General features: G+C 34.7%; 1 pseudogene; it reads left to right on the top strand.

Moving 5' to 3' along the window:
* Positions 1-2,298: 2,298 nt before the first annotated feature.
* LOC105536796 lies at positions 2,299-8,244 on the top strand (annotated as a pseudogene).
* The last annotated feature ends 643 nt before the right edge of the window (positions 8,245-8,887 follow it).

Genomic DNA, 8,887 nt, shown 5'->3' with positions numbered 1-8,887 from the left:
AATTTTAATTATGTATGTTCCTAATGACAGAGCTTTAAAGTAGATGGAACAAAAACTGACAGAACTACAAGGAAAAATAGTCCAAAAAGTTGTAATCAAAACCTCAATACTTCTCTATTAAATAATTGTCAGAAAAGGTAAACAAAAATTTATCAGAGATATGGTATACCTGAAGAACACTATGAACCAGTTTTATGTAATTGACATTGCAGAACACTTTGACAAAAAAAAAACAGAAAAAATCAGATAATTCCTTGTTAAAATGCACAAAGTACCTTTCCCAAGTCAGAACATATTCTGGGCTACACAACAAGTCTCAATACATTTAAAATTATTCAGTTACACAGATATTGTACACAAATGTACATATCAGTTTTATTGTAATAGCCAAAAACTGAAAACAAGCTAAATTTCTCTGAAATGAACTGATAACCTAAATATGGTATATACATGCAGTGGAATATTAATCAGCAATAAAAATGAATACACTATTGATACACACAACATGACAAATATGAAAATAAGTATTCTGAAAGAAGCCAGATCAAAAAGAGAGTACATATGTTATTATTCCATTTATAGAAAACCCTAGAAAATGCAAACTAATAAATAATTATAGATACTTATTAGTGGTTGTCTGGGGATGGTAGACGTGTGGAAGGAAGGGAGTGATATCAAGGGACAAGTAAACATTGGAGGCATATGGTCACCATCTTAATAGTGATGGCCTTTTTACTGTTGTATACAAATGTCAAAACTCTTCAAACTCTACACTTAAATATGGACATGTTATTAAATATCAATTGCACTACAATAAAGTCACTTTAAAATCTGAAAAGTCAAATAGAATGTCTCTTAACCTAACCTCAATATCCTTATTTTGAAAATCTAAAAATATTTTAATAATTTAACTTTCAGTGCATAATTGTTCAGGGCCTCAATTAATCACAGCTATTGAAACACATCAATTAGCTGACCAAGAGTACCTGCCTACTTGGACAATATTGGTGTGCATTAGGGCACTCCATTCATATCAGAGGTTTTTGTTGATGGTCATATGTCACACCAAATAGGATATGATTTATCTTGCAACAAGAACTAAAATGTTAATTTAATTTGATGCTATAGATCAAGATCAAGTTACAGATCAACATTGCGGAAGACATATCCTTAATACTTACAGGTCAAATAAAGAATAAATAATGTGATTATTCTGTATTGCACGCCTGATACAAAGTATCTCATAATACCCTACAAATGTACACACCTACCATGTACCCACAAAAATTAAAAATAAAGTGAATAATCATTTTAAAACCACTAATTTTAATGTTTGGCTGATTTAGATGAAGTTTTTCTTGTCTCTTTGTTCTGATTTCTAACATATGCAACAATTGCTATCACTTTTAACAAGGAAATCCAGAGACATCAAAGGTAAATTATTTCTATGATTCCTGTTCTGCTGAGATGTAGAATAGGAAAATTACACTCAAGGGACCACTTCAGTTGGTGAATATATGCCAGGCTGAGGGAAAGTACTTCCACAAATATTGTTTCCACTCAACAGTGGATACATCTCAAACACATATCAGAAGAAAACACAAAAAGAGACATTGATCTATGAGAAAATTTGTGTTAGTCATTTCATCTCTCTGATTCTCTTTTTTATGATACTAAGTCTTAAATATTTTTATGTATCTGTTTCATGCATGCCCACAATGCTTGGAGTTGATAATGAACTTTTTAGTATTTTATATTTTCAGAAGATAATTCACAGGCTTTCTCCTCCTATCCTATTCCTACTGGAATTTCCATGATCTCTCTTCAACAGCAGTGCACGCACTGACATAATGCACTGCCTCTGAGATGCTCTTGCTCTTACATCTGCTTTTGGAAATCTCTGTTCTTTGCTGGCTACTCTATGTAGCTTCCAGCAATCCTTTTTCAACTGATTCCTCCCATTTAAGAGGATAATGTTTTTCATCTTAGAGAAGGTATAGTATGCAAGATAACTTTTAGCATAGAAATAGAAGTAAAAATCATTGCACATTGAATAAGTGAAATTAGTGCAGATACAGGACAAAAATTCTGCAGCTACTTCTTCCACTGAAATCAGGAACCCTTCAAAGTCATGCAGAGTTGAAATTCTTCCAGTCATCAAGAGTTGAAATTCTTCCAGGTAATTAAAAGAAACCCCTATGTCCTATTCTAGGTCTTTTAAAAATCATATTAATAACCCCTCCTTGGAAAGGAAGATTAAGGGTGAAGAAGTTGTTACACTCCTAGAAAACAGCAGACATGTCTGCTATGTTCTTCACATCTGTATATCCCATAGGATTGTTGAATATAGGTATGTTAATTTAGAGAAAATATAAATGGTAGATATTTTAAAGAAAGTTTATCATATGTATTTTGCTTATGGAAAGTGCTCAGCTGTGCAATAGACTTGTTGCCAAAAAGCTTTGCAAACTACTGCTTTAAAATCAACCTTAATGAAGAGATAGGGGAAATAATATTTATGCAACGAACGCTGAATACCAAAAGAGTTTCAGTGGTTTGTACGTTTTCTGATTCATCTTCACAACAAATCTATTAGATGAGTGTCCTCTTTTCACAGATGAGGAAATTGACACAGAAGTAGGTTTAGCTCAAGGTCACATAGCAGAAAAGGTCTGACCAAAAAGTGTACATATATTCAACTAATTCAACTAAATTTTGGTTAATATTAATAGAATAATAGAGTTCACTAATATGAAAAGTTAACAATTTCAAAACTGGTAAAGAAAGCAGTATTATTTCTTAATGATGAATTGTTCCCTAGGAATGTACCTGTTCATCTTTTAGCAAATTCCTCTCTTGGATACAGTTGGAGTCCTGGTTTCCCTATTAGCTATCTTCTCTGTCACTTATTCAACAGGTAAGAACTAATTACTGAAAACTTATCTGAAAAAGTTTGTGCTGATAACAAAAAGAGTTTCAAGAAGAAACATCAGATTTTTCAAGTTTCTCAGGAAGCGTGAATCTATTGGGAATAATATCAGACTATTTTCTTTATAAATTAGGTAAATCTAATCTATTACGGATATATTACTGTTTGTAAATTGTTATACTACTATCATATGTCCATTTACCCATAGCAAACAAAGGAAATACATGATTTCCTTTAGGAGAATTTTCTTTCTTGTTGTTCTTAATTTATGTCTCTGAGTCCTCAGAAAAAGGGAAAGGGAAACTAGTGCTCGTGATGCAGTAATGATTTTCATTCCTCCCTGTGCTCATTAGCACCACCTTGGAGATTTCAAATGATAAAAGAGCACAAAACACACAAAAACTGAAACAATGCCAATGGAGAGAAATAATAAATAGGAAAGGAAAATTGGTAATTATCTTTCCACCATCCAACTCGAGAAGCATTGTCACTTAGGGATGAATGTCAGCAGTATCACTGCTATATTTAAAGATTAATAATCAATAATTGCTGAAGTTTTAACCTCATGTTCCTTCAGCACTAACACTCAAAGATACAGTTTGCTTATACACATATGCAATCTATTCTCATCTGACAAATGTAGATTCAGTTTCTATGCTTGAGAGTCAGGAAATGTTAGTATTTCAAAGTCTAGGGATTTCCTAGCATACATTCATATAATTGAAGATAAGTATTTTCTATTGATAAGCTTGAGTTATAAAGAGCCTCTCTTCAAAATTCATCAGTTGAGATTCTGAGGTTGAATTGTCTTTGAGGCTGTTTAATCTCTTTCTAGATGTCACTCCACTGATATATTGTAAATTAATTTTATTTACTAAATAAGTTATATTATACTGTAGGTTTAAATTAATGATCAATTATGTGTCTAGTTTTGCATGCAAATTATTATGCGAAGATATTTAGCATATGGTTTTCCATATAGCTTATCTCCTAAAGGTTATCTCACCACATATTTTAGAAACATAAGATACAATTTACTTTTACAATGTCTTATAGAAGAGATTCAATTGAGGATTGAGTAAACCATTACACATAGCACAGATATTGTGGGTTCAATTCCAGATCACTGCAACTAAATAAATATCATTATGAAATGACTCATAGGAATTTTTTGGTTACCCAGTGCCTTCAACAAATTGTCCTATTTTTGCTGGTGGAGGGTCTTGTCTCAATGTTGATGACTTCTAACTAATCATGATGGTAGTTGCTGAAGGTTGGGAGCCTGTGGCAGTTTCTTAAAATAAGACAATGATGAAGTTTGCTGCATTGATGATTGACTCTTCTTTTCACAAAAGATTTATATATAGCATGTGATGCTGTTTGATAGTATTTTACCTGCATTAGAAATTCTTTCAAAATTGGAGTCAATCCTCCCAAACCCTGCCACTGCTTTATCAACTAAGTTTATGTAATATTCTTAATCCTTTCTTGAAATTTTACAGTGTTCATAGCATCTTCACCAGGAGTAGACTCCATCTCAAGAAACCAGTTTATTTGCTGATTCATAAGAAATAACTCCTCATTCATTAAAGTTTTATGAGATTGCAGCAATTCAGTCACATCTTCAGGCTTCACTTCTAATTCTCTTTCTCTAATATTTCCACCATATCTGCACTTACTTCTTTGACTGAAATCTTGAAGCCTTCAAAGTCATCCATGGGGGCTGAAATAAATTTCTTCCCAACTCCTGTTACTGTTGACATTTGACCTCTTCTTATGAACCATGAATGTTCTTAATGGAATCTAGAATGGGGACTTCTTCCCAGAATGGTTTCAATTTACTCTCCCTAAATTAATCAGAGGAATCACTGTATATGGCAGCTATGCCCTTACAAAATATATTAATTAAACAATAAGACTTGAAAGTCAAAATTTCTCCTGATCCATAGGGTGCAGAATAAATGTTGTGTTAGCAGGCATGAAAACAACATTAATCTCTGTGTGCATCTCAACCAGAGCTCTTGGGTGTCCAAGTGCATTGTCAATGAACAGAAATATTTTGAAAAGAATCTTTTTTCTGAACAGTAGATGTCAACAATGGACTTAAAATATTCAGTACACTATGCTACAAACAAATGTGCTGTTATCCAGGCCTTGTTTTCATATTTATAAAAATGAGCACAGGCAGAGTATATTTTCATAATTCTTAAAGGCCCTAAGGATTTTCAGAATGCTAAATGAGCATCGGCTTCAACTGAAAGTCACCAGTTGCATTAGCCCTAACAGGAGAATCAGCTTGTCCTTTGAAGCTCTGAAGCCAGGTATTGGCTTCTCCTCTCTAGCTATGACAGTCCTACATTGAATCTTCTTCCAATTTAAGTCTGTTTTGTCTGCACTGAAAATCTGTTGTTTAGTGTAGCCAAATTCATCAGTTATCTTAGCCAGATCTTCTGGATAACTTGCTGCAGCTTCTACATTAGCACTTGCTACTTTACCCTGCACTTTTATTTTATGGAGATAGCTTCCTTCCTTAAACCTTATGAACCAATCTCAGCTAATTTCCAATTTTTCTTCTGTAGCTTCCTCACTTCTCTCATCCTTCATAGAATTGAAGAGAGTTAGGGCTTTGCTGTGGATTAGGCTTTGGCATAAGGGAATGTTATAGCTGACTTGATCTTTTTTATAGACCACTAGCACTTACTCAATACTAGGAATAACAATGTTTTGCTTTTATTTTTATTTTTTTATCATTTCTGTGTGCACTGGAATAGCACTTTTAATTTCCTTCCAAAACTTTGTCTTTGTATTCACAACTTGGCTGTTTGGCACAAGGAGGCTTACCTTTTGGCTTATCTTGGCTTTCAATGTGCCTTCTTCTCTAAGCTTAATTATTTCTAGCTTTTTTTTTTTTTTCTGAGATGGGGTCTTGCTCTGTTGCCAGGCTGGAGTGCAGTGGCGCGATCTCAGTTCACTGCAACCTCTGCCTCCTGGGTTCAAGTAATTCTCCTGCCTCAGCCTCCTGAGTACCTGGGATTACAGGTGCATGCTACCATGGCAGGCTAATTTTTTGTATTTTTGTATTTTCTTTTTTTTTTTTTTTGAGACGGAGTCTCACTCTGTCACCCAGGCTGGAGTGCAGTGATCGGATCTCAGCTCACTGCAGGTTTCGCCTCCCAGGTTTACGCCATTCTCCTGCCTCAGCCTCCCGAGTAGCTGGGACTACAGGCACCTGCTACCTTGCCTGGCTAGTTTTTTTTGTATTTTTTTTAGTAGAGACAGGGTTTCACCATGTTAGTCAGGATGGTCTTGATCTCCTGACCTCATGATCTGCCCGCCTTGGCCACCCAAAGTGCTGGGATTACAGGCGTGAGCCACCGTACTCGCCTCTAGCTCTTAATTTAAAGTAAAATACATGCAACTCTTCCTTTTACTTGAACACTTAGAGGCCACTGCAGGATTATTAATTGGCCTAATTTCAATGTTGTTGTGTCTCAGGGAATAGCCAGGCCTAAACAGAGAAAGAGAGAGGAAGAAATAGCCAGTTGGTGGAGCAGTCAGAACACACACAACATTTATCAACTAAGTCTTATATGGGTACAGTTTGCAATGCCCCCAAAACAATTAGAAGAGTAACATCAAAGATCATGGATTACAGATCACCACAGCAGACAATACAATACTGTAAAAGTTTGAAATATTGTAAGAATTACCAAAACATGACACAAAGACACAAAGTGAGCACATGCTATTGGAAAAATGATGCCAATAGACTTGCTTGACACAGAGTTGCCACAAACAGTGAATTTGTTTAAAAAAAAAAAAAAAGCAATGTCTGAAAAATGCAATATAATGAAATTAAATAAAAGGAAGAATGTCTGTACAGAGAAATTATATTGTGTATTATGTCATTTGTACTGAATTTCAGTATCAGTTTACATTCACCTTCCTAAGTTGATGACCTAATTATAATTATTTACTGTAATAATTGTGGTTGGTGTTCCACCTACATTCTTTTCACAGCATTAGTGGACTGAAGTTAATCCAGGTGACACTACTACCTTCTTAAACCTTACTCGCAGTTCTGATTTCCTCACCCCCTTTTTATGAGAGTAGCCTCTCAGTAAAGCATTTGAATAACTATCTCATTTCAGGTTCTGTTTCTTGGAAAGTCAGTCTTAGGTAGTCAGCTTCTCTTTTGGTCATAATACTATATATATTTGGCCAACATTTCTCTTCACAATTATGCATTTCACTCTCAAATATAGATGCTAAATTTCAACGTGAACATGACTTTTCAAAAATTAAAGACGCTGTGTCATCCCATTAACTAATAATCTATTTTTCTATCTTCATTATTTTAGAAGACACACTGAATAAAATGGATGAAGGAAATCAATCGGTAGTGTCAGAATTTGTGCTTCTGGGACTTTGCCACTTATGGAATACTCAGGTCTTACTTGTGATGACATTTTAAATGTTTTACCTGATTATTGTATCTGGAAATATTGTCATCATGATCTTAATCATCACTGATTCCCATCTCCATTCCCCCATGTACTTCTTATTGGCCAGCCTGTCCTTTGTTGATATGTGGCTTTCTTCAATTACCATTCCTAAGATGATAGCAGCCTTTCTTAAGGAGAGTAAGACCATTTCCTTTGTAGGCTGCATGTCCCAGATCTTCTTTGCACATTTTATTGCAGGGTTTGAGATGGTGCTACTGGCGGTAATGGCCTATGACCGCTATGTGGCAATCTGCAAACCACTCCACTACTCCACCATTATGAGCCTGCGAATGTGCATTTGGTTGGTGGTGACTTCCTGGATCATTGGCTTTGTCCATTCCATGAGCCAAATGGTTATGATTGTTCAGCTGGCTTTCTGTGGTCCCATGGAAATAGACAGCTTCTTCTGTGATACACCACTGGAAATCAAGCTTGCCTGCATGGATTCCCATAATTTATACATTTTCATGAATCTTGACTGTGGGGTTCTGGCCGTAACATGCTCTGTTCTAGTACTGACATCTACATGTATATTCTTCTCACTGTACATCGAGGCTCTAAAACTGGGGCTTCTAAGGCACTCTCTACCTGCACTGCCCACATCACAGTGGTGGTGCTCTTATTTGGGCCCTCCATCTTCATCTACGTGGGGCCACTTAGCATCATCTGGGTGAATAAATTTCTTGCTGTGTTTTGTCATGTTTTTACACCTCTCCTAAATCTAGCCATTTATACCCTGAGAAAAAAGAGATAAAAAATGCTTTGAAGAGGTTCAGAAGCTACTACATGGAACGCAAGGGAAATATTTAATGCCTAGAAGCCTAATGATCCTTCATTATGGAAGGAATTATCCAATCTGTCTTCCTATGCCTTCAACTATGTTTAATTATATAAAAACTGTTTTTACAAAAGCATGCCTCCATCCTGCTGAATAGTATCTTAATACACTTATCTTGAATTTTCTCCTAATTTCATTTGGAAGAAAAATGTGTCAGTAACATTGGCACCTTCAAAATGTTCACTTACATATTGTCAAAAGGCAATGAAATAGTTTTTTCATTTCATCCTAGCATCCTACCCAAATACTAATGGGAAAAACAAAAAATAAAAAATAAAAATAAAGAGAGGATAGAAGAGATTACTCTTACTTAGATTTCACTAACTCAATAAACGTTTTTAAAACATTAAAACTTAATGCTATTTCTCTGTTATTTCAGTTTCAATAACTAACATTTATTCTTTAAATGTATTCAGTGTAAACTTATAAAATATAATCTTCCTGAGGCCTGGAGTCATGTCTTAAATGGTTAATTATGAAACTGCAATGTTTAATATACTACTGTGATTAATATATACCAGATAGTAATTATATTTTAATAAAATATTAGAGGTCAATTATTCTTTTAAAATATTCATAACATTTATTTGTCAAGGTGTTATTTAAGTACAGTTT

The sequence above is a fragment of the Mandrillus leucophaeus genome, unplaced genomic scaffold (assembly GCF_000951045.1).
Source record: "Mandrillus leucophaeus isolate KB7577 unplaced genomic scaffold, Mleu.le_1.0 Scaffold163, whole genome shotgun sequence".
In the NCBI taxonomy this organism is placed as follows: Eukaryota; Metazoa; Chordata; class Mammalia; order Primates; family Cercopithecidae; genus Mandrillus; species Mandrillus leucophaeus.
Note: the sequence above shows the minus strand (reverse complement) of the source record. Positions and strands in the feature narration are given on the sequence as shown.